Source organism: Malaclemys terrapin, chromosome 1 (genome assembly GCF_027887155.1).
Source record: "Malaclemys terrapin pileata isolate rMalTer1 chromosome 1, rMalTer1.hap1, whole genome shotgun sequence".
Classification (NCBI taxonomy): domain Eukaryota; kingdom Metazoa; phylum Chordata; order Testudines; family Emydidae; genus Malaclemys; species Malaclemys terrapin.
Genome location: NC_071505.1, coordinates 205,984,481 through 206,009,733, shown reverse-complemented (window position 1 = coordinate 206,009,733; position 25,253 = coordinate 205,984,481). Strand labels below are relative to the sequence as shown.

The 25,253-nt window shown below is 41.3% G+C and overlaps 1 protein-coding gene across 9 annotated transcripts in view; it reads right to left on the bottom strand.

The window, feature by feature from the left end:
• The window catches only part of DMD (dystrophin), a 2,004,766-nt gene that overhangs the window by 812,144 nt on the left and 1,167,369 nt on the right, over positions 1 to 25,253 (bottom strand). The gene's annotated exons all lie outside the window — the stretch shown is intronic.

The following is a 25,253-nucleotide window of genomic DNA, read 5'->3' as shown; positions in this document are numbered from 1 at the left end:
GTAACATAAAATTCTTATTCTTAAGAATTATATCACTTCCTTTTGGGGCATGCTTGATTTTAGTTACACCAAATAATTTTTTTCTTTAATTAATGTGCATAAACTCACAGAATTGCTAACCGTTCTGACTTGTGAGGGAGCCTCAGGATTTTAGGGAGTGACCCCTGGCTCCCTCCTGCTCTTTAAAATCATCATCTCCAATTTGGAGTGTGCCTATTTCAGTCCTAAGGCAATCAGAGGCCCAGGGCTCTGTCCATTACATCCACTCTGGAACCCAGGCACAGCAAGTGAAGAACCCCTCTTCTGACCTGTGAGGGGAGCGAGCAGGGTAGGCTCTCCTGGGCGATCACCCTGGGAACAGCGCCAGTCATACTAAAGAATATGGATATGCTCATTTATTTATGATCACTTTTACTCATGTGATGTAGCACTTATTCACTCTAGCAGTCCCAGTTTCTATGGGAGTAGCCATATTTGTATCATAACAACAACAACAACAATACTTTGCACTTATGTACCACCATTCACCTCAGGATATTAGAGCTCTTTAACAAATACTAAAAGTTAAGCCCTGAAACATCCGTGTGAGGTATTATTTATTCTCATATTATAAATGGGGAAAATGAAACATAGGCAGACTAAGGGCTTAATTTCCACATGATCAAGCTCCCACAGGTCTGAATTGACTTCAGCTGGAGTGTGGGTGCTCAGTAAAGATAAAGCTCATCTCCACAGGAGACAGACCTCTATCGGGGATGGTCCAAGACTGTGGAATGAACTCCCCCAGGAATTGAGGACCATCAAAAACCTCCTCACCTTCTGCTCCAAATGCAAGGCTCATTTCTTTGACTTTGACTTCTCTAAGATAAATACATAGCAACAAAACATAACCATTCTATCAAAACAAGACATTTCACTGCACACCTGCCCCCAAGGAGAGGATGAGAGAACAAACATGTGACAGATGTTAGTCACATCACTGAATGTGCTACTGGAAGGTGCTCAGATACTATGGAGATCAGCCTGGTATAAGAACCTATAGAACCCTCCCAAATAGACGAACATGTCTGAAAAATCAGGTTCTAGGTGACTTACCCAAGATCAACACATTTTAGTGCTATATAACTGCGTTTTACTCCTGTTCAAAACTAACAGCGGTACTTCCAAAAATCCTCCTTCAGATGTACTGATTGTTTTAACATTCATACTTCTTTTTCAAAATTGTCAAAAATAGGATGAAAAAAATTATTAATCATACAAAAATAGAGAAACAGTTGGATGCCTTAAACAAGAAAAATTGGTCATGAAAATGTATGCTAATTGAAATAATGAACTAATTTTGTTCTGATTTGCCACCCTATAAATTATAATTGAGCCAGATATTCTGGTAACCACAAATAAAATGCAACACATTAAACACAAGAAATTCACACCAAACATGACTGGTTTTTAAATGTTCTGACCTTGTAGCTAAAGGGCATAAGAACTGTGAGTATATTACCATATCATAATCCCATGGAATTAATTAGGTTAAATACTTGATCACATATACTCTGCATTGCAATAAAATTAAAAAGGGAATGTCCTGAACATTCTGAACATTGCACAGTATGCAGATGATTTTTCAAAACAAGGAAAAATATGCGAAATTTAGAAATAGGAAGCTATTCAGTTAAAAAAAATAATATTAATAAATCTGCTTTGCTTTGACTTTTTTTATATCAGCTGTCCATTATTTCTTCATCCATCCAAGCTCAATCTATTCTTCAATTACATTAAAAACCTCTGCTAAAAGAACATTATTATGGTTGCAAAGTCAAATGCGCAAAAGTTTAGGAAATGCCAAAATTAACGTTGTCCATGCAAGTTCAATTCACCCCCTTTGTGTGTAGAAATGATGATATGGTCTTTAATTACATAATTACATGCTATTTTTTAAACAGGACTTCCCAAACTGATGGATCTTAGGGGAATCCACACAAAGATCTAGATTTCCTGCAATTCCTCTCTTCCCCTTCAAAACCTCTAGTTCTTTGGCAGCACCTGCAGAGGGTGTACTCCTGAAGAATCCATCTACTTTAACTGCCCCCGGAACCTCACCTCACTGAGTGTGGAAATGTGCGGGAGTTTCTCACTTCCCCCCAGAGCAGGTCAGGGTCCTGGTGAGGTAGGAAAAGAGGTTATGCCAAGATGTCAAAATTTAATAGGTGGCAGTGCAGGTACCTCTTACAAAGGAAATATGATTTCCTGATAAACAGGAGTTGGAAGTGGTTTTAGAAGAAGACATCCCCTAACAAAGTTTGGAAAACAGGGTGTTGGGCCTGCTAACATTTGGTACAGCAGGGAGACAACCCCTGCCACACTTTCCTCAGCCTCCCTTAATCCTCATATGACGGGAGGAGATGGTGGGGTTCCAGCAGCCCTCCCAAATAGATGGAAACAATATGGAAAGAATGATGACCTGAATTGTACAACTTATTACTGGGTGTTCCCAGATATGTTATCTGAACAACACTGCAGCATGATTAAATCACACCCATTTCATCTTGTCTTTCTTCCTGCATGCATAGGACCATGAGGAAATTCCATAGGATCAGCAATATTTTAACCACTAAAATTATGTGCATTTCATCGTGGGAGGGAAAGATATTACAGAAAGCAATTCCCTAACACAACCACAGAGTTACAGCAATGAGTACCCTCAGATAGGACTGTAATTCCTTTACAAGGAGAGTTTGCCCTATGGTCTTATTCTCCACTCAATTACACCATTTTTACGGAAATATAATTCCATTGATTTTAGCAAAGTCACTGACACCAGCAAAAAAAAACTGATGTACCAAATGGAGAACATTTTAGGGCAGATTGAGAAACATTCCTCGCAACTTCCTGCTGCAATAGTGGTGCACAGGTGCATATTTCTCTCAGTCTTAGCAGATGGTTACATTGGTTTACATTTTCAACACTGTTCTTACAAGAAAAAGGGTTAGACATTTTAAGAAAAAAATCAGAAGTTAAGATTCTCTTTTATAGATCCCCAATGTTGTTTCTATTAAGGGGCTCACATGAGCTTCTTCCAGCTTGTCTGTATTTGGAGTGTATGGTTAACTTAGCATCCTCTCTTTTTATTTATTTATTTTATATATTTGATAATATCCAAGACACTTTATTCTGCTTTCTGGGCTAAATCTGGAGGCCCTTACCCAGCTTCTCCTAAAATCAATGGGAATTTGCCTGAAGACTCCCTGAGCAATACCTCAAGATTCAACATTCTTTATTTTATACTGCATCCTTAATGCAAGCTCTTCAGAGGACTGTACAGTGGAGAGAACAGAAGTCTAAAACACATTAGTTAAAAATCAATCAAAAGCCAGATGAAAGAGACAGAACTTAATCTCCTTTTTCTTCAATACCTAAGAAAAGTTGCTTATAAACTTCTGTAATGAAGGCAGAGACACTTCAGGTGAAGGTGTTGAAAAAGTGTTAAATCTTAATATCCTCGGGTACCCAGTTACTGATTATAATGTCATTAGGACTGAAATAATAAAAACAACCCAGTTTATGGCTCATGAGTTTTATAGCTTTCTCTGACCAGAGTTTTACCAACACTTCAATTATAATTGCCTTCATTTGCTAAATAAAAATAGAGTTCACTGAATGAAAGTATAATAAAAACACTTGAGAACCTCAACAAAAAAAAATGATTAAAGAATAACTGATCCTGCATTAAAAAATTGGAAAACAAATTTAATGTAGAAACAAAAGTTTGTCTATTTTAGCAGTTTCTATAATGTCCATCACTGTAGCATCCAGGAGTTACCAGGCAGAAGAGGCTGTGTTTTAAGATTACACACCCAGGGTTTTCTGTTTACTTGTTTTACACATTACGAGCCAGATTCACAGTTGGTGGGAATTGTCATTTCTGCATTATCTTCAATGGAGCTATGCCAACCCACATCAGTGGAGAATCTGGATTCATATATTTTGTGAATTTCTTTCTATCCTTCTTTCTGTAAATCTACTACTGGTATCTGTTGTAAACAAGTTTTCTGTTTGAAACTGGGGCTGAATACACCTCTGGCAATCTGACAGTATAAGACAGCCTCAAGCTGCAGAAAGTCTGCCTAGAGGAAAGGCCTGCAGACAGCCAGTCAGTCAGCCAAATAAGAGAAAGGAGACAATAGGGAGGGAATAGAATTGCAAACAGCCCCCAACCATTGCTTCACTTTGGGAGGTAGAAGGCACAGACCAGCCGACCAACGTTTCAGTGCATCTTTTTGCTGACTCTACTAACAATAGTTCCCTGAAGCATATATCAGAGTTCAAAGCTGCTCTCCCCAGGTGGAATCCCATGAAGGTTCCCATTCAGTGCAACTTAGTCCCTCTGCACTCATGGGAAGGAATTCGGTCTTTTATCTGTTTCTTCAGTGTATTCCTCATCTGACATCATACTGCTCTCTTAGACCAGATTCTAAATGTTGCTAAACACCCCACACCAACATACTGAACATCTTCAATTCCCAGGGAAGTCAACAGGAACACAGAACACTTAGCACTCTGCTCAAATGAGCTCTTAGTGACACTACAGTGGTTCCCCTGATGGTTATACTAGGTATGTGGTCAAAGCCTTTGTTGGTGTAAATTGACATAGCTCCACTGACTTTGATGGAGCTCCACTGATTTACACCAGTGGATGATCTGGCCCATAATGTCCCACAGAGGATATTGAAAGACTAACCATCTGGAGCAGATATTTAGATTTTTTTTTTAATGGAGGTCTGCTAAAACAATTTTCTATTGATGTATATGTATTGCGCAGGAAAGGTAATGAGATACAGCTCTTGAGAATTAAGTCATTTGTTTATACGCACAAGACATGGCAAGGAAAGTGTCAGGGCAAGTTTCCCCACAGTTTGTGGACAAAACATATCACCCCTAGTGAAGGTGTGAGTCTCCATACCCTTGGCCTCAGCCTAGTCTGCCAATTATAAACTTGGATTGTAGATACTTGCCCCTGGAACTTTACTGAGTCCTCCGCATTTATTTCAGAAGCTAACAAATGGACACCGTTGAACTGGAGTAGATTTTAATCATCCACTTAGACATGGAAGGTTCCATATACCATTACCACTGAGCCACTTAGCTCCATATTTGTTTGGGTTATTCTATATTTGTGTTTGTTTCCATTTTGGGGACAGAAGGAAGGCTTTTTTCTTTAAAATAAAAATCTAAATCTGACACCAATTACCAGATTGACACGCTGAATATTTAGAAAATTGCAGATAAATCTAATCCCAAATATAACATAACCTATTAAAGTGCTATTCTGGCCGTATCTGAGGGTGATGCACAGGGCCTAGATACAGCTGTGTCTGTGTATGCTGTGCCTGTTGCAATACATGCAGTAGACATACAGAATTAACTAGGATTTTTTTTCTTTTTTTTTTTCTTTTAGTGGCTTGTGTCAATAGTTTTTAATGGTCTGTGTATAAATAAATAATATTTTTTTATTACAGTGGCACGAGCAGTGTTTTTATAGCTGTAGATAAGTGTATGTCAGCATTTCCATTATTAACCAAGCTAGCTTAGCTGTAAAAAATTTCCTTTAGGCTAAACCATGACTCAGACCAGGTTGCATTATTTTTTTTTCTTTTTAAATGCAAATTTTCAAAACAAAACAAAACAGTTATTTCTATAAAAATAGCAGGAGAGACAGGAACTTAGTACAATTAAATGGGCCAGCTTCAGAACTGGTGATTTGGTAGAGTAACTTTAGGAGGGACTACTTGAGCAAGTAATCTGGCCCTAAACTATAATGCAAAACATCACTATATATAGTCATGTATGAGTAAGGTCTGAGTTATACAAGTTAAAATCAGAAAGCTTATTTGTGGCTAAAATTTTTCATATCACTTTATGTAGATATGGTATGAATAAAACCAGTTTCTAGCAGGTCTGGTATCCCAAAAGGTTAGACAATTATCCTCCGATACCTTTCTTCCCCCCTTGTTTTGAAACTACGTAACCTAGGAGTAGCTGAAATGGTTTTCTTACCAATTAAAAAAAGATAATTAAACAGATCAGTGGACAGAACATTGGAAAAGCAAACACAAGAGGATAATTATATAACATTTAGCCAGTTTAGTGGTGGATTATTACTATAGAAAACAATAGGCTGTACTTAAATTTTGGCTAGGAAGCCAGCGGACACACTTTCTACAAACCTCCTGAGAAGGCAACATGTTTGAAAGTATCACCCTTGTGACCGAGACTTTGTTCCCTTTGTAGATATTCATGTTACTGCTGAAGTGAAAGAAGGGTGCTGATTGATGTCACTGCCTGCATTCAGCCCAACAGATGGTAGCATAAATGGCTGTAAAAATGTCTCAATTGTTTTATACCAAACAACAACAGACAGAGTTTAAATAATCATTAGAAAAAATTTAGAGTATGCTAATAATTTAAACAAAGATTACACGGTAGTTCCAAAGCAGCAATTTTTCACTTTACTGTATTCACTGAGGATGGGATAGCTGGCTCATATCTAAGACCTGGTCTACACTAGGCGGTTATGTCGAATTTAGCAGCGTTAATTCGAATTAACCCTGCACCCGTCCACACAACGAAGCTATTTATTTCGACATAGAGGTCTTTTAAAATCGATTTCTGTACTCCTCCCCGACGAGGGGAGTAGTGCTAAATTCAACATGGCCATGTCAAATTAGGGTTAGTGTGGACAGAATTTGATGCTAATAGTTCCGGGAGCTATCCCACAATGCACCACTCTGTTGACACTCTGGACAGCGGTCCGAGCTCGGATGCTCTGACCAGCCACGCAAGAAAAGCCCCGAGAAAATTTGAATTCCCCTTCCTGTCTGGCCAGTTTGAATCTCATTTCCTGTTTGGACATCATGGTGAGCTCAGCAGCACTGGCAACGATGCAGAGCTCTCCAGCAGAGGTGACCATGCAATCGCTGAATAGAAAGAGGGCCCCAGCATGGACTGATCGGGAAGTCTTGGATCTGATCGCTGTGTGGGGCGATGAGTCCGTGCTTTTGGAGCTGCGATCGAAAAGATGGAATGTGAAGATCTACGAGAAGATCTCAAAAGCCATGACGGAGAGAGGATACAGCCGGGATGCAACGCAGTGCCGTGTGGAAATCAAGGAGCTGAGACAAGCGTACCAGAAGAGCAAAGAGTCAAACGGATGCTCCGGATCCCAGCCCCAGACATGCCATTTCTACGAGGCACTGCATTCCATTCTAGGTGCGGCTGCCACCACTAGCCCACCACTGTCCGTGGACTCCGACGATGGGGTATTGTCGACGGCCACTTCCTCGGAGCTGTTTGCAGACAGGGAAGATGAGGAAGGAGATGAGGAGGACGAGGCAGTCGACAGCACTTTCAACTCTGATTTCCCCGACAGCCAGGATCTCTTCATCACCCTCACGGAGATCCCCTACCAACCCTCCCAAGGCGGTAACCCGGACCGTGAATCAGGGGAAACATCAGTAAGTAAGTGTTGTAAACATTTATTTTGAATAGAATAGGCATGATATGTTAGCAATGGGTTTTTAATGATTAGTTTGCCCTAGGCGCTTAACTTTTTAGTCCTTGCCAGTGCAGCTACTGGAAAAGTCTGTTAACATGTCTGGGGATAGAGTAGAAATCCTCCAGGGACATCTCCACGAAGCTCTCCTGGAGGTAACGTGAAAGCCTTTGCATCAGGTTCCTGGGGAGAGCGGCCTTATTGCCTCCTCCATGGTAGGAAACTTTTCCACACCAGGCTAGCAGCAGGTACTCCGGGATCATTGCCTGGCAAAGCATAGCGGCATACAGCCCTGGTGTTTGCTGACATTCACACAGCATGCGGTCTTTCTCTGCCTCCGTAATCCTCATCAGAGTGATATCACTCATGGTGACCTGCTTTGAATTAGGGGAATTTTAGTATGGGGACTGATTGCCTGTTCCTTTAAATAACTGTAACCGGCGGTTTACAGCCATGTGGTGAGGGCGTGGAGGCGAACCGTTCATGCTGAGCGGTTCGCCGGCAGTGTGCAGGGATCTTTCCCGGGGACAGCCGCGACGGGGGTAGGACAGGGGCAGAGTTCATGCCAGCCAGATCGCCGGCAGCAGGAACTGGCCAACACTAGGAGCATTGCTTGGAACGTGAAAGGAGGGCACTGCTGTAAAATAAGCTTTAAGCAGTCAAAAGTCTATGGCTTACCATGGCCGCCTGCTAGCAGAATTCTGGTGTCTGGCCCCGCTTGTGTGATCTGTACAGCAAGACCCCAGGCACTCAAGGTGAAGACAGAAAATTCTACCTTGTACTGAGTGCACATGTGATAGGTACTGTGCATGGTCTTGTTCACAGAGAAAGACTATATTCATTGTTTGCAAAATTGTATCTTTTTGAGGAATTCACTCCCTTTTTCCCATCCCACAGCTGCGAGCATCTCCAGAGCTACCCCGGCATCCCCCTTCCAGAGGCGCAGATCAGGCGGCGAAAGAAGAGGACACAGAACGAGATGTTCTCAGAACTTATGGTCTGTTCCCGAGCCGAGGCGGCTCAGCAGACCCAGTGGAGGAAGAACATGTCGCAATACCAGCGATCACACAGAGAAAGGGAGGACAGGTGGCGGCAGGAAGACCAGCAGGCAACTCAAACGCTGCTTGGACTAATGAGGGAGCAAACGGATACGCTCCGGCGCCTTGGACCGGAGGCAGGAGGACAGAGCCCCCCTGCACTCTCTAACTACCCTCCCCCGCCACAAAGTCCCATCCCCCCCTCACCCAAAGTCCCAAGAAGGAGGGGTGGCAGGGGCCGTGAAAACAGTCACTCCACTCCTGCAGACTGCTCAAATTGCAGAAGGCTCTCATTCCCAAAGATTTGATATGTCCTTTCCTTCCCTCCAAATGCACCTCACCCAAGCCCCCGTCCCAGTTTCATCCCCTAACTGTGTAGTTCTTAATAAAAAATATGTTTCTGTTAATTACTGTTTCCGTCATGTTCTTTTAGAGGACAGTGTGTTTGAAGCGGGGGAAGAGGGTTGGTAATTGGAGAGCACAGTCACCTTTACCAGGGTACAGACACGGGGGCAGGTTCAGCAGAAGGTCACACACACATTGCAGTCACTAGGCACACTGGTCAGTCTGGGAGGTTGTTTTCATTTTCTGTGGGGGGGCAGCTATGTGAGTTTGTGGCGGGGGAGGGCGGTTACAGATCTTATGCAGCGGTCCTTAGCCTGGATGACAGAGCCACGCAGCAGGGGATCTGTAACCGCCCTCCCCCACCACAAAGTCACATAGCCACCACACACAGAGTCCCGAAAAGGAGGGGTGGCAGGCTCCATTGAAACAACCAGTCCACCACTGCGGACCGCTCTAGGAGCAGGAGCCTGTCATTCCTCGAGTTTAGAAGCGTCCTTTCCATCACTACACATGCTCCCAACCACAGTCTGCGTCTCAGTTTCAACCCTTTACTGTGAAATCCTTAATAAAGAAAACAGAGTTAATGAACAAAGTTTCATTTATTTTATTTTTAAAGGTGTGTTGGAAGGGGGTTCGTAACTGGAGAGGATAGTCAACATTAACTGGGTAAAGAAACGGGGGCAGGTTCAGCTTCTGTTTAAACAAACGTAATAGTCACAGATTACCCTGCTCACTCTGGAACCTAGCTTTCAAAGCTTCCCAGATGCACAGTGCGTCCCGCTGGGCTCTTCTAATTGCCCGGGTGTCTGGTTAGGCGTAATCAGCAGCCAGGCGATTTGCCTCAACCTACGACCCCGCCATAAACATCTCCCCCTTGCTCTCACAGAGATTGTGGAGCACACAGCAAGCTGCAATAACAATGGGGATATTGGTTTCGCTGAGATCAGAGCGAGTCAGTAAGCTTCTCCATCTCCCCTTCCAACGTCCAAAAGCATACTCCACCACCATTCTGCACTTGCTCAGCCGGTAGTTGAAGAGTTCTTTTTCATTGTCCAGGGCGCCTGTATAGGGCTTCATAAGCCAGGGCATTAGCGGGTAGGCTGGGTCCCCGAGGATCACTATAGGCATCTCCACATCCCCAACAGTTATTTTGCGGTCCGGGAAGTAAATACCTTCCTGCAGCCGTTTAAACAGACCAGAGTTCCTGAAAACGTGAACGTCATGAACCTTGCCCGGCCATCTGACATTGATGTTGGTAAAACATCCCCTATGGTCCACCAGTGCACCATTGAAAAGTAGCCCTTTCAGTTAATGTACTGGCTGGCCTGGTGGTCTGGTCCCAGGATAGGGATTTGAGTTCCATCTATAGCCCCACCGCAGTTTGGGAATCCCATCGCAGCGAAGCCATCTATGATCACCTGCACATTTCTCAGGGTCAGTAACTTTGAGAGCAGTAGCTCAACGATTGCGTTGGCTATTTGCATCACAGCAACCCCCACGGTAGATTTGCCCAGTCCAAATTGATTGGCAACTGACTGGTAGCTGTCTGGTGTTGCAAGGTTCCAGAGGGCTATGGCCACTCGCTTTTGGACAGTCAGGGCTGCTCACATCCGGGTGTCCTTGTGCTTCAGGGCAGGGGACAGCAACTCACGAAGTTCCAGGAAAGTTCCCTTCTACATCCGAAAGTTTCACAGCCACTGTGATTCATCCCAGACCTGCAGCACTATGCGGTCCCACCAGTCCGTGCTTGTTTCCTGGGCCCAGAATCGCCGTTCCACAGCATCAACATGACCCATTGCCACCATGATGTTCATGGCGCGGGGTCCCATGCTTTGTGAGAGGTCTGTGCCCCTCTCAGACTTAATGTCCTCACCGCGCTGCTGTAGCCTTCTCGCCCGATTTCTCAGCATCTGCCTCTGAAAAAGGTGCATGATAAGGTGCGAGGTGTTGACAACGGCCATAACTGCAGCGATGATTGCAGTGGGCTCCACGCTCGCGGTGCTGTGGCGTCCGCTCTGTCAATCACCAGAAAAGTGCGCGAACTGATTGCCCGCCGGCGCTTTCATGGAGGGAGGGCCGGAGTGAGGGTTGAATGACGACAGTTACCGAAAATCACCCTCAACACATTTTTTTGCCCCAGCAGGCATTGGGGGCTTGACCCAGAATTCCAGTGGGCAGTGAGGACTGCGGGAACTGTGGGATAGCTACCCACAGTGCACCGCTTCCAATGTCAATGCTTGCCCTGTTAGTGTGGACTCACAAAGTCGAATTACTGTCCTTAGTGTGGATACACACATTTGACTTTGTAATATCGGTTCCACAAATTTGCTTTAAGTAAAATCAAACTACTCTCGTAGTGTAGACATACCCTAAGTCTTCTTTAAAGCTCTATTCATTGAACAATTATATTTATTTATTTTTGCTGGAAGCAGCATTACCAAGCTCCATGATTTTATTATGTGTCTTGCCATACTTGGAAGGTTTTTTTCTTAAAGCCCCAGATACTGTCGTCATGAGAATCTGAGCTTTCATTAGAAAAAGAAGAAGAAGAAAAAAAAAAGGGCCTATCCAGTGTCTATCACTGAAAAATGTGAAATGAGCATAATTGAAACACTCGAAAGCTAGAAGGCAAATAAAAATATCTTAAAATTATTATTTTTAAAAAATCATGATTTTTAATCTAATCTCAGTGTTGGGACCTGACTCAAGATTTTTGAAAGTTGGGGTTGGCAATACGATCAATGATGCATGAAGTTGTCTCTATTCCTACTTCAAGTATCAGGGGGTAGCCGTGTTAGTCTGTATCTACAAAATCAACAAGGAGTCTGGTGGCACCTTAAAGACTAACAGATTTATTTGGGCGTAAGCTTTCGTGGGTAAAAACCTCACTTCTTCAGATGCATAGTTCCTACTTATCTAACAATAAGTATTTGTTTCTGGTCTTACAATTTGCACTGGAAAAATTACTTGAAATATTTTTTTTAATATTTTAAAATATTTTTCTATTTATCTCACATTTATACTTTTACATATTTGTATCTTTCTTCAGGAGTTTAATTTACAGGGGTTACCTTTCATTTCTATTTGATGTATGGCACACAGGCTGGCATTTTTAAATATTGGATTGGCTTTAAATAAAATGACAAATCACATGCTGTATATTACTACAACTATCACAGATGGTAAGAAGTATTAGCTCCCTTTCTGTCATATTGTACTAAGCACTTAAAGTACTATGATGTAGGTTAACAAATCACTTATTAAATGTCATTTTTATTAACTAATCTTTCCCAAATAGAAAACAAGTATATTCCATAAAATACATTTTTACTTACAAATATAGGGCTATTTTAATGAAACATAACCAATATAATTTCCTATTTATTACTGTACCTACATTCCCAAGCAAATCCTACAGACATCCACTGCCTTTTTTAAAATGAACTACACTTCACTAAAACTGTTATTTAAGGGATGTCAGAACACTAATATGTGCATGTATACATGGGACTTGTAGCTGCTTAATAACCAGTACTTTTCAGTACTAATGTCATTTGGAACTTAGAGATACCAGCAAGATCAAAATAGAGTTTATGAAATATAATTGCCATAATGTACTTAAAGCAGATCCTTTTATCGTGTTTTTAAGAAAGGGAAAAATATTAACAAGTGATGCCAGCAATTAATTTATTTGTACCCTTAGCAGATTAAACTGTTGCCCTTTCAACACACATTAATAACAGGCTCTTTTTGTAGCAATCCTGTTGGGTGACTAGTGCAAGACCATATTAGTAAACTGTTATGCATGGACAAGTTTCTGGTCAGCTTTGCAAATGGAATCAGTGAAGAATCATTTGTGTGTGGCACTCAAGTCCAGTTATCAGGTGTGGCATTTTTTCCCCATTTTCTCAGCAGAACAAGTAGCTTTTCATCTTAACCAGGGAAATGATGAGTTTCTCACTGTTAACTGGATTGAATTTATCAGAGGATTTTAAATTGCACCATTAGAGGAGAAAGCAATTTTCAAGTCTAACCCCATTTAAGCCTACCTTTAACTGCCTATGAATTTTAGATCTCAACCAACAACCTTACTTGCCTGGATTTTTAAGTTACAAATAGTTGCTTGCTACTTTTGCAATGACTACTGAAATTAAAAGGGTTAAGGGAGTGGAGGAAGAGGGCTTGTCTCCTTGCTGTACCGGACATTAAGTGTTCCAACCCCATTCCTACCTTCTTGAGGAGATGCCTTTTAATCCACTTCTAGTTTATTAGGAAGCCGGACCGCCAGTATATGGAGTACCTGCACTGGCACCTGCCAAGTTGTGACAAAATGAAGTTTACAATCCATCCTCCCATCCTATGTACCTCAGCTACTGAGAAAAAGGTGAGAAAACCCACATTGCCCAGGTCAATCTGGCAACGAGCAGAAAATTCCTTCCAAGCCTCCATAAAGGCAACTAGCACATTGTCAACAGCAAGGGCCAAAAACCTGGCTCTACTCTGATCCTGATGGGGAGCTTTTCTTCCCAGCACAGAATAGCACTTCGGGAAGATGCACATCTCTCCTGGTGTGCCCAGAAGGCAATAGGCTTACAGGGCTGCACCCTTTAATCCAACTAACCAGCCACACAGTCCCCACTCCACCCCTGCTGAAGCCCATGAGGAGATTGAGAGGGGGTTGTGAAATCCTTAAAGGGGTCAAAGAGTTTCTTTCCTCTGCTGGCCCAGACAAAGCCTCCCTATCTCCGAGACTGCAGGAGGGACATTTAAAAAAAGTGACTGAGGACCCTAAGTCCCATTAACTTTCAGTGAAACTTAGGCTCCAAGGTACCTTGAAAATCAAACTGAAAATCTAATTCAGGACAATACATATTATTTTCCCTTTTCTCATTTTTTAAAGATACAGCTTTCAACTAGATAAACTGTAAACAAACAAATAGGTATAATTTATATTTTATTGACTGTCTTCTAATAGATATTATCAGATGGTAAAACATTGTCCTGATTCCCAAATTCATATACCATAAAATATCACCAAGGACGTAGCATTGACTAGTTTACTCTCAAGGAACCCAACTATACAGTTTTCATATCAAATGCCAGTTACACTATTACGTGACTTCATAGTGACACTATGCAGAAAGAATCAGTAAGTCCCATTGTCTATACTATAGAGAACTATATATGAAAACCACAGGGCCACCCCTGTGGCCCAAGTGCCTGTCCCGCCTCCTCCCCCCTTCCATAGTTGCAGGGCCGGTTCAGCTGACATTAGCCGGCCCAAGATAAGACAATAAGTACCTGAACAAGTAACTGCTGAAACAAATAACTATTTTGAATATGTTTATAGTAAATGAGGAAGGTAGAAACTAACTAAACTAACTACAGTGGGTATATTCATAGTAAACAAAGTAGACAGAAACATCCTGAACTAATAAGCTTGCCTTATGCAATCTGCAAAGTGACTGGTCCATATGCAATCTGCAAAACTATTGGTTTTTCACATGCAAGAAGGATAAGTATAAATGTTAGTATCTAAGAAAAAGATATATAAACTGTGTGGTGTGTGACATGAATTGGTATTGTGGTATCACTCTGTATCTAACTCCCCACCCGCCCCCTGCATCTGGGCCTGGCCAGCATGGGCATAACCTAATAAGCAACCTGGGTGGCAAGCAGGACTTGAACTGAGTTTTCTCCTACTGGCTTTTGTATGTTACCATTCCTGATGTCCGATTTGTGTCCATTTATTCTTTTACACAGGGACTGTCCGGTTTGGCCAATGTACATGGCAGAGGGACATTGCTGGCACATGATGGCATATATAACATTAGTAGATGTGCAGGTGAATGAGCCTCTGATGGTGTGGCTGATGTGGTTGGTGTCCTCTAGAGACACCATCAGAGGACCCAACCACATCAGCCACACCATCAGAGGCTCATTCACCTGCACGTCTACTAATGTGATATATGTCACCATGTGCCAGCAATGCCCCTCTGTTCATTGGCCAAACTGGACAGTCCCTACGTAAAAGAATAAATGGACACAAATTGGACATCAGGAACGGTAACATACAAAAGCCAGTAGGAGAACACTTCAATCTTCCTGGACATTCTATAACAGATTTAAAAGTAGCTATACTTGCATAAAACAAACCTCAAGAAACAGACTTCAAAGAGAAACAGTAGAACTAAAATTCATTTGCAAATTTAACACCATTAATTTGGGCTTGAATAGACACTGGGAGTGGCTCGCTCATTACAAAAGCAGCTTTGCCTCTCCTGGAATTGACACCTCCTCATCTATTTTTGGAAGTGGACTACATCCACCCTAATCGAATTGGCCCTGTCTACACTGGTTCTCCACTTGTGAGGTAACTCCTTTCTCTTCATGTGTCATTATATAATGCCTGCATCTGTAATTTTCACTTCATGCATCTGAAGAATTGGGGTTTTTTTACCCCATGAAAGCTTATGCCCAAATAAATCTGTTAGTCTTTAAGGTGCCACCAGACTCCTTGTTATCTTTATTGACAGGTGGTAAAGGAAGCAGTTAGCCATAGGCTCAAAAGGGAGGATCCATGAACCCAGTTATTACCACATTAATGTCCCAGGAAGGAAGGGTTCTCTTAGCAGTGGGAAAACATGTCTGAGCCCTTTCAGAAAGGTCACCATGATGGGGTGAGACAATATGCAGTATCGTTAGAAGCATTAGTCACAGAGCCAGATGCTCTCTTATTGAGCTAAGGGACAGTTCTGATTGCTTCAGGATAAGTAAATAATTCAATATTGCTGGAATTGGAACAGTCAATGGTGAGCATTGATGCTGAACTAATCAAATGGAAAGCTTTGTATGTCAATGGTTTTCTGTTTTGAAGCAAGATGTTTTGAACTGCAGCAGAACAGCGTCTCTCTGAAGAGGTCATCCAGCCAGCATCCAAGCTGTCAAGAGCAAGTGTATGATCCAACCGTTGTTCTGATAAATCAGGTTGGACAGAAACAGTAAGATGATCAGTCTCTGTATTAATAGATTCATTAGACCACAATACCAAAATTGTCTGGCCTATACTAGGGCTAAGATATTGCAACCTGTGTCTTTCCTCAGCTTCATCAAAACTCTGGATATTATAGATAGCATTGGATTTAGAGCCATGGAATGAAAAAAGCCTCTGAGAGGAAGCTGGGTCTCACACCTTACTTCCACTTTTAGAAATCCCCATCAGCAAAAGAGGTCTTGGAACATTGAAGACTTGAGGGACCATTCATGGTTCTTGGCTAAATGTCTGCTGGGTATTCTGAAGGCCAGGAAGGTGTAGGGCTACTCGTGTGACATGATGACTGATACCCCACTTCCAGACATTCATGGCTTCCTGAAAGAATGGAGAGGATCTAGAACCTCCTTACCTGCTGGTATAGTGCATCACTGTGGTGTTGTCTATGAGTATTTAGATTGTCAAGCCCTCAATGAGAGGCAGGAAAGCCTTGCACTCCAGTCAAATAGCTGAGTTCTAAATTTACATGCATAAGCCTCCTAAGGTGATCATCAACCCTGAATTATATCCCAAGAAACTAGAGTTTTTGTTGTTAATGTCACTGAAAAGGTCACTCTGCACATTCAGGCTGGCTCCATCTGTGATGCTTGCAGGCCAGATGCCAGCTCTTGCCCAGGCTGCAGGAATTAGCTAAAACCTGACAACTTCATAGCTGAAGACCAGATCAGGTCACATGTATGTTAGTTTTGTTCAAAATAGGTATTAGTCTTATAAGAAAGTATTTAGTGTTTAAACTCTATGAAATTCTTATATGTTTCTGTATGTATTAATCTCACTTATAATATCTATATCCCATGTTATAAGGCAATAGTTAAGTGTTTGCTCTGTAACTGTAAAAGCATTTGCTCTGAAATGGTAAACCCCAATCAGGAGAGTAACATTAATAAGTGAGAAATACTCATTTGCCAGAGGAGGTGTTATTTCCTGCTCTACAAAAGAAGGCCCATAAACACCAGACACCGGACAAAGCATTGTGTAACACCAGAAGACAAAAGACTGTGTTGATTGCTGCCCCCTCGCCCATGAAAACGAGATGTGCATGTGAACTCGCCCCACCATCTTGAACTCTGAGGAAAGAGATTAAAAATCCCTGACAAGAAGAAACTGCATCTTTTTGGCTGTTTGAACTCTGAAGGGGGCAGAGACTCTAAACTGAAGATGGAGATCTCCTGGGTCTGCCTCCTGGGTCTGCCCTGAAAGATACTTTGAATAGACAGATCACTACAATGCTATCACTCTTAGGATTTAGATGGTAACTCATTTGTGTGTATATGTTTGCTTGTTTTAACCTGTAAAAAACCTCTCTTATTCCTTTTTCCTAGTTAATAATACAGGATCAGCTACAGGCATTGTCTTTGGTGTAGGATCTAGAGTACCACTTGATCTGGGGTAAGTGACTGGTCTCTTGAGACTGAAAGCAACCTGAATATAGTGTGATTTTTGGTGTAAGTGACCATTTATCACTAAGTCCAGTTTGCCTGGGTGACAAGGTAGACTGGAGAGTCTTGCGGGACTGTCAGAGACTCCACTGTAAGACTGTTATAGTGGCCCAGGAGTACTTGTTACTGGTTTGGTGAAATCTAATTATAGAACACACCACTAATTTGTGGTGTCTGGGCTGTTTTTGACAGTGTACCCCAACACAGGCATTCACTCTGTGTGAGCCACTTTAAACAGCATGACACCATCCACCAGTTTTATGAGAATATCCCTGATGCAAGCAGCCAAAAATAACTGCTCCTGGCTGATGTATTGGATGCATCTAAGGATATTTGAAGAGCTGTCCAGGCCATGAACTGATATGAGGGATTTCAACTACTGGTGTTGATATTTTGGGAGCTTGACCAAAAAATATGAGAGCCTGTCCAATAACAATAATTATTATTTCAGCTCATCCACTGAAGGCACCAATCTTCCTCCTTACCCCTCCTCTAAGTTGGGGCTGGGATAGATGAGGTGCCTGTGAAGACTGGAGATGTTTGTTGGAGGTGGTCTGGGAATTGTAGATGATGGTAATGATGTAGACTATAGATTCATACCCCAGGGCCAGTGACTAGTCAGGGGGAGTAGACATTGGTGGTTATCTGCTGGGGTGCTTTCTGCTGGTCCCCACTGATTTCCTGGCACTCCTCAAAGATTCCTCCTTAGATTGTTAGCTATACTCTTACTACGTTACCCACTGAGGTGAAGGAGAATGCTCAGTGGAGGAAGCCCACTACATTTCTTTTAGGGAGACGAAAAGGAATACACCTACTCCAGAGGTAGGGCAGTTCTATTGGGTGTGTCTTGGGTGTGGCTCTGTCTTGCAGTCACTACTGTGGGTGGAAGAGGTGCAAGTCTCTCAATAAGAGATCAACCCAGTACCAAGCCCACACCAAACTCCCTCAGTGTCAAAAATTGCACAGTTGCTGACATAGTGAATCCCTGAGCATCAGGAGCCATTGTGTCATGGAGTGTTGAAGAGGTATATGGTGCCATAGATAAGGTTCTTGGTGTGGGAGCATTCTGCGCTGAGGTGATTGGTATCAGAGGAAGCTGGTCCATACTGCAAAAAGAAACTGTTGGTGGCAGCTTAGATTTTGATATGGAAGCACCACAATGGGACTCTATCTTCTTGCTTCGGTAGTCAAGAGACTTAGAGGAGATTTTCCGTTCCCTAGACTGAGAAGGGGATCAGTGCTCACCCTAGTGCTGCGAGTGATGCTCCTTTCGTCCCCTTTCAGAGGACGTTACCAATGTGGCTGACAAGTGGGGCTTGTTGGAAGTGCTCTGGGATCTCCAAATGGCATCTTGACTCACTGAAGCTCTGGATGCATGGGATTGACCCAGTAGCTAAGGCTGCTCAGAAGGTCTGCCAGGATATCCTGAACTTTTGAGGAGGACACTTTTAGTCTTATCTGCCTCACCTTTTGTGTCTTTTTGGAGAAAGACCTGCATACAGAGCAGCGTTCTGGAACATGTTGCTCTCCCAAACACATCTGAAACACCCATCGTCCATTGGCATTGCTGTGCCAAAAGAGGGGCACCACCAGAGACAGCCATGTAGGGAAGATTGGCCAGAGTTGAGTTTGGAACTGAATAACTGTATTCAGTCAAATGCTAAATGAAAGTTAGTAGTAATAAGGAATGCTATCTCAGCTTTTATTTTAGGTGAAAGGGCACAGAAGTAGGCCACACATTCGTCATGGGGTTGGCCTCCACCTCACAGTGCCTTTTCCCTTGTCATGCTTACTGACTGTCACAAGGAGTGAGTGGAACTGTATGAAAGGGTAACTGATGATGAACTATTAATTATATTTAGTAAAATGAGAATGGGCCCTGTTGCCAACTCCTCATGTGGGCCTCTCACATACTCTGCTTACAAAGAAGACATCTGCTTGTGGTCACCAAAGGATTTTGCAGGAAATTGTCCACAACAGACTGGAATCTTCTACTATGATCTCTGATCAGGAGACCAAATTGTTGGTCTGTGTTGAGTGATAGCCAACATGCTGGAACCCCTAATTGGACAAAGATGGTTCCCCTGCGTTGAGCAAGGGGACACTGAACCCAACAAAACACTCTAACCAAGGAGAAGGAAAAGCAGGATTCTCTCACATCAATACCACCATTTGAAGTTGTATCCTGCAGTGCTGTCCTCCCCAGATTGGCCACCCAGAGAATAAGTCAAAGATTCTGAACATCAATGAAGCCAAGCCTTAAGTATACAACTAAGCAAGAGAAGAAACTGACCAGTTCCCTGCATGTGAAATTAACTCATATTATTTTAACATTAGAATATATTCTCAATTAGGACCAGACATGTGAGAAGGGGCTCTAAGAAGACAACATGAGCGTGCTTTTGTATAGAATTCAGAGACATCTGAATTCTCCAACATTCCATTGGAGAATATGTGCGTGTGTGGGTATTTTTTTACATCACTAACCACTTTCCAAGGCAGACAGTAAAAACCCAAAGTCTTCTGTCTAATTAGTAAGAGATTATATGGGGTTAAAAATATTTTATTCCAAAGCTAAGTACCTGATTGAAGAATAATTTCTGCATCTGTGTGAAAGGGTTAGAAGGATGCAAATATTGTATTCGTTTGGGAGGGGGAATAAATGAAATAAATAAAGTTTAACATAGGTTGTATGTTCAGAGAAACTGAAGGTGGAACACCAACAAGAAATCATTTTAAGCATTGTACTGCCTCAAAAGAAAGTCTTCTGTTTTTAGTAGACTCTTAGCCCAATTGATTAGATTAAAAGAAAGTCATTCTTCCTTAACTTTCCTATGAAATACAGTGTTACAAGTAATTGTATTAACCTTATAAATTGATTTAATTATTCATTGTAGTAATTGGCCATCCAGATAAATAGAATCATTGATCCATTGATTTAATGTCAACTGTAACCTTGATCTGATCATTGCATTGTATTACATTTGATTCGCTTAGGGATTTAGAAGTAAAATTAATTAGTGACACATTTGCTTAGCTCCATATTTGTTTGCTTATTCTTTCAGTAAATCCATAAAAGCACACTAGATTTGCTCCTCTCTCAAAACTTCAGCATGGGAAAACAACCTATTTAGAAGAATAGATACATTTAATAGCTCCTGTGCCTGTATTTTAATTCTTTGATTGAAATCCTATTACCACTACAGTCATTTTAAAGTTCATGCACAAGAGGGTAAGATCTTTGTATTGGGGCGACAGGAGGGAGCAGGAGAAGAGAGAAGAAACCCTATCACTGATTTGCCTGAATCTTAAGTTGTTTTGTGGGTATGTGTATGCATGTGTGCACACGTTTGTTTGTTATTTGAACAGCCAAATAACAAAGGATACTTAGATAATAGCTAACAATAAACTAATTCTAATGACAAACTTGCACTAGCCAAATTGCTCAAAGCAAGGGAAACGGACAGTGCAAGGTCACATCTCACAACCAGGTGTAGTAAGAAAGAACTGAGCTGTGGCTGAGGCAGCTTTGCCCCTATGTGTTTGGCTATGGCTATCTTGTGCAAATTGGCACGTGTACACCCGTAGCAGAGTCTGTGTGGACAATCACTCAGAGAAGAACCCCATGGTCCAATCACCACAGTGAGTAATGCAAAGATTCACCTTTGTTTGGTACCACTAACCATATTTTTATCTGCTATCACAGCTCACTCCAGCAAGGTACTCAGCACTTTGTCCCAGTCCAGCAAAACACATATGCACGTGCTTAACTTCAATCATCTGAATAATCCCACTTAAATAAATCATATGGATAAGTGCTTTGCTGGATCAGGGCCAAAGTGTGAAACAGTTGCAGGATCAAGCCCTAAATGAACAAATAACTGTCTTCACTAATAATACCTATTCTTATATCCACTATAATACTTGATAATAATGCTTAGTATTTATGTAGTGCTTTTAAACACATTTCAATGCACTGGAAAAAAAGCCACAGGTGAGTTATGGAAGTCTTCCTAAAACAGTGCTTATTCAACCTGTACACTATATCACACAATCTTGTGTTCTGCATATGCCACTTATTGGCAACCCCTCTCTGTAGGCCCAGCCTACCTCAAAAAAACCCCAACCAACCAACCAAAAAAAAAAAAAGAGAGAGAGAGAGAGAGAGAGTTTATAAAAAGGTTTTTCAGGACTATATCTTGACTCCATCTACCTATAAAACCAGAGCCTCAGTTACCTTAAATCCTGCTGCAGAGGGCTCAAGAGACCCCATAAAATATCTATATATAAAATTGTCAAAACTTTAAATTCCAGTATGTTAGCACTTTACAGGTGGAATATTATGAAAAATAATCCAAATACAATTTTTAAAAAATTTCAAAAATATTTCATCTTCAGTCCAACACTGCTCCATTATTTTACATTATATATATATAAATAAAGACACACATATGTACACTTTGGACATATTCCTAGAGGTAAACTGTATAACAGGAGTTCTCAAACTTCATTGCACTGAGAACAGGAGTACTTGTGGCACCTTAGAGACTAACAAATTTATTAGAGCATAAGCTTTCGTGGACTACAGCCCACTTCTTCGGATGCATATAGAGTGGAATAAATATCGAGGAGATATATATACACACATACAGAGAGCATAAACAGGTGGGAGTTGTCTTACCAACTCTGAGAGGCCAATTGTTTTTTTTACTCTTACTTAATTGGCCTCTCAGAGTTGGTAAGACAACTCCCACCTGTTTATGCTCTCTGTATGTGTGTATATATATCTCCTCGATATTTATTCCACTCTATATGCATCCGAAGAAGTGGGCTGTAGTCCACGAAAGCTTATGCTCTAATAAATTTGTTAGTCTCTAAGGTGCCACAAGTACTCCTGTTCTTTTTGCGGATACAGACTAACACGGCTGCTACTCTGAAACCGTTCATTGCACTGAGACCATCTCTGACAACAAAAATTACTACACGATCCCAGGAGGGGGGGACTGAGCCCACCCGAGCCCTAGTGCCCCGGGCGGGGGGCCAAAGCACAAGGGCTTCAGATCCAGGTAGGGGGCCTGTAACCTGAGCCCCACCGCCCAGGGCTGACATTCCTCAGGCTTCAGCTTTGGCCCTGGGCGGTGGGGCTTAGGCTTTGGCCCCAGTTCCCAGCAAGTCCAACACCAGCCCTGGTAACCCCATTAAAATAGGGTCATGACCCACTTTGGGGTCCTGACCCACAGTTTGAGAACCACTGCTGTAGAACTATATGACAAACTGTATTTAGCACTATCCCTTTGATTATTTCACCTGTACACTACCCACTAATCTGTTACCACCAACGCTACCTCTAACATTCCAAACCTTAGAGCAATTTAAGAAAAGAAAGAAGAAAAAAAGCTCATTCAATCAGCCTAGCTTAAGAAACCTTTCCATTTCTTCCATAAAGTCTAGATCCTTAAGATCAATGGGACTATTCACATGCATAAAATTATTCATGTGTAGGTATTTGCAGGATCTGGGCCAAAATGTTTAATTTTCCCACACATTACAATAGCCTGATACATAGTATGGACAATATTGATTTGTAGTCAGGTGACAGATTTTAAAGTCCAATAACTCACAACACTCAAGGCTAGAAATCAGAGCAATATGCAGTACCAGTGAAACGGGGAAGATTCCTAGCTTTTCAATTAAGTATGTAGCACTGGTTTCTAGCCTTGGAAGATAATATATCAGAAATTAATATTTGGATAGTATGATGACTAGAAAAGCTATTTAGATAAGTTTTTGAGTTTTAAAGAATTTTATTATTTTTCTTTTCCTCCTCCAAGGCCTGGACAGTTGAAGCCATGCATACTGACTTTACAATTTTAGGAATATGAAGGATCAAATTGTTTTACAGAAACATAATACATTTCAGGATGACTTCCATAACTTGTTGATGGCTTTAGACCTAGTAATGTGGCTGTCTGAAACTCATGCTGATAAAACCTTTATACCACAGTACCACATTCCATATATCTATCTGTAAATATGTGATTATAGATCTATACAGGACAAATATAATTGCCGTAAATAAGATTTTAGTCTCATATTGGGTGTAAGATTGCTATGCTTGCCAAATGATCAAACCATAGGATCTTTAATGACAAGTCATGAGGACCATGGCTTTAGGTCTCATTTGAAAGAAGGACTCTCCTACCTGGTAGAGCTGTCATTCTATTGGTTAAGTATAAGTGAGAAGTGATTGGCCCAAAGGTTTTTCTATTCCCTCCTAGATCCAGCATCTAATAATCTCACAGAAGTTTGAGAATATAGTATAAATACAATGTTATTCTACTAAACTGAAAATGACATTGTCAACTTTGATTTTCAGACTACTTTAGAGCTTTAGATTCAGTTGTCAGACTGAAGTAAAGGACCTGACTAAACAAGAAATCACTATTTATGCCTGTTACGCCCATGCCCTGAAGCTAGAGAAGTTTGTTATTCTTTGATGGGTAAGGTCTGTAGGTGAAGTTAACAGTGATATTTTGGACAACTTTGCTCAAATCTAATAACCTTGTATTGCTATGGTTTATAAACCTTCACCATGGTTAATTAAAATGGTTTGTGACCACCTCCCCTCTGCTGCTAACAACCGAGAGATGAGAAATATCAATGTGGACACAAATAAGGGCAGGGACATATCTTACTAGCATAATTATGTGGATTTTTATATTTTCTAGTGAGGGTGGGTTTGACAAGGAGATCAATCTAAATTAACTAGGAAAGAGTCAGGAGGGTAAGGATAGAAATATTTTTATATATTTAAATTGGATATAAAATAAATAAAACAGGAACGTGTTAAACAGAAAGAAGTTTTCAACATGTATGGCCTGCTCTCTCGCCCTCTCTCATATGCAAAGCACAGTCAGTATTTTGGCTATTATTGGGCTTCCTGAGAGTCAATGATCCTAGGAACAATCTCATCTTTCCCATTTTGCCAGCATGACCCCATATGTAGCTAACTTCTGTAAGCCAAGCTGCTTAGTAATTATACTAAAACTGGAAGGAAAATGATTATGCCATTTTTATATGTTTCTCAGGCATAATGAGCTTTTCTCCTTCTTCTTTGATCATCAGGACAAATAATAGAGTTTATGAGGAAAAAATAAATCAAATCTGCAGCTTCAACAGTTCATAATATGAAAAATCAATATTAGTACAGTTTCCTTCTGAGCTCAAGCGACTCTCATTATACCTACATGCTAATTCAATAGTTTGCAAATAGAGCAGTCAGCAGAGAGTATATAATAGACCTTGACACCATTTTAAGAAAATATTTGAAGTTTTGAGAGCTGAGTCAACATTTTTGTCATTTTAAAAGTCATTACTTTTGCTTTTATTAGCACAGTATTGGAAATGAGCAGATATGGATCTTTCTTCTTAAGAATGACTTTTGAATATGATTCAAGTGAACTCAGAATAATTTCAATGGTTCCTACACCTTTAAAATGATCTATTTTTTCCTACATATTTTGACAGAATCACTAGACTACATCTTGAGTCAAATTTATGTTGATTATTGAGTGGATGTTTACAGGGGGAAACAAGGAGGCTGGATGCATCAACTGCTACTCTAAACTGTAGTGTCCCCAAAATCCCAGAGTTCAGGTCACTAGTTCTCAACCTATTTACCACTGTGGGCCGCATATATGCAGTTCTCTATGTGTTATGTGGGTTGCATCCACAAGATATATATATCACACACACACACACACACACACACACACTACCTGTATGGCCATGAGAATGTCACATGGCCTTGAGAATGTCAGATGTGTGCTGAT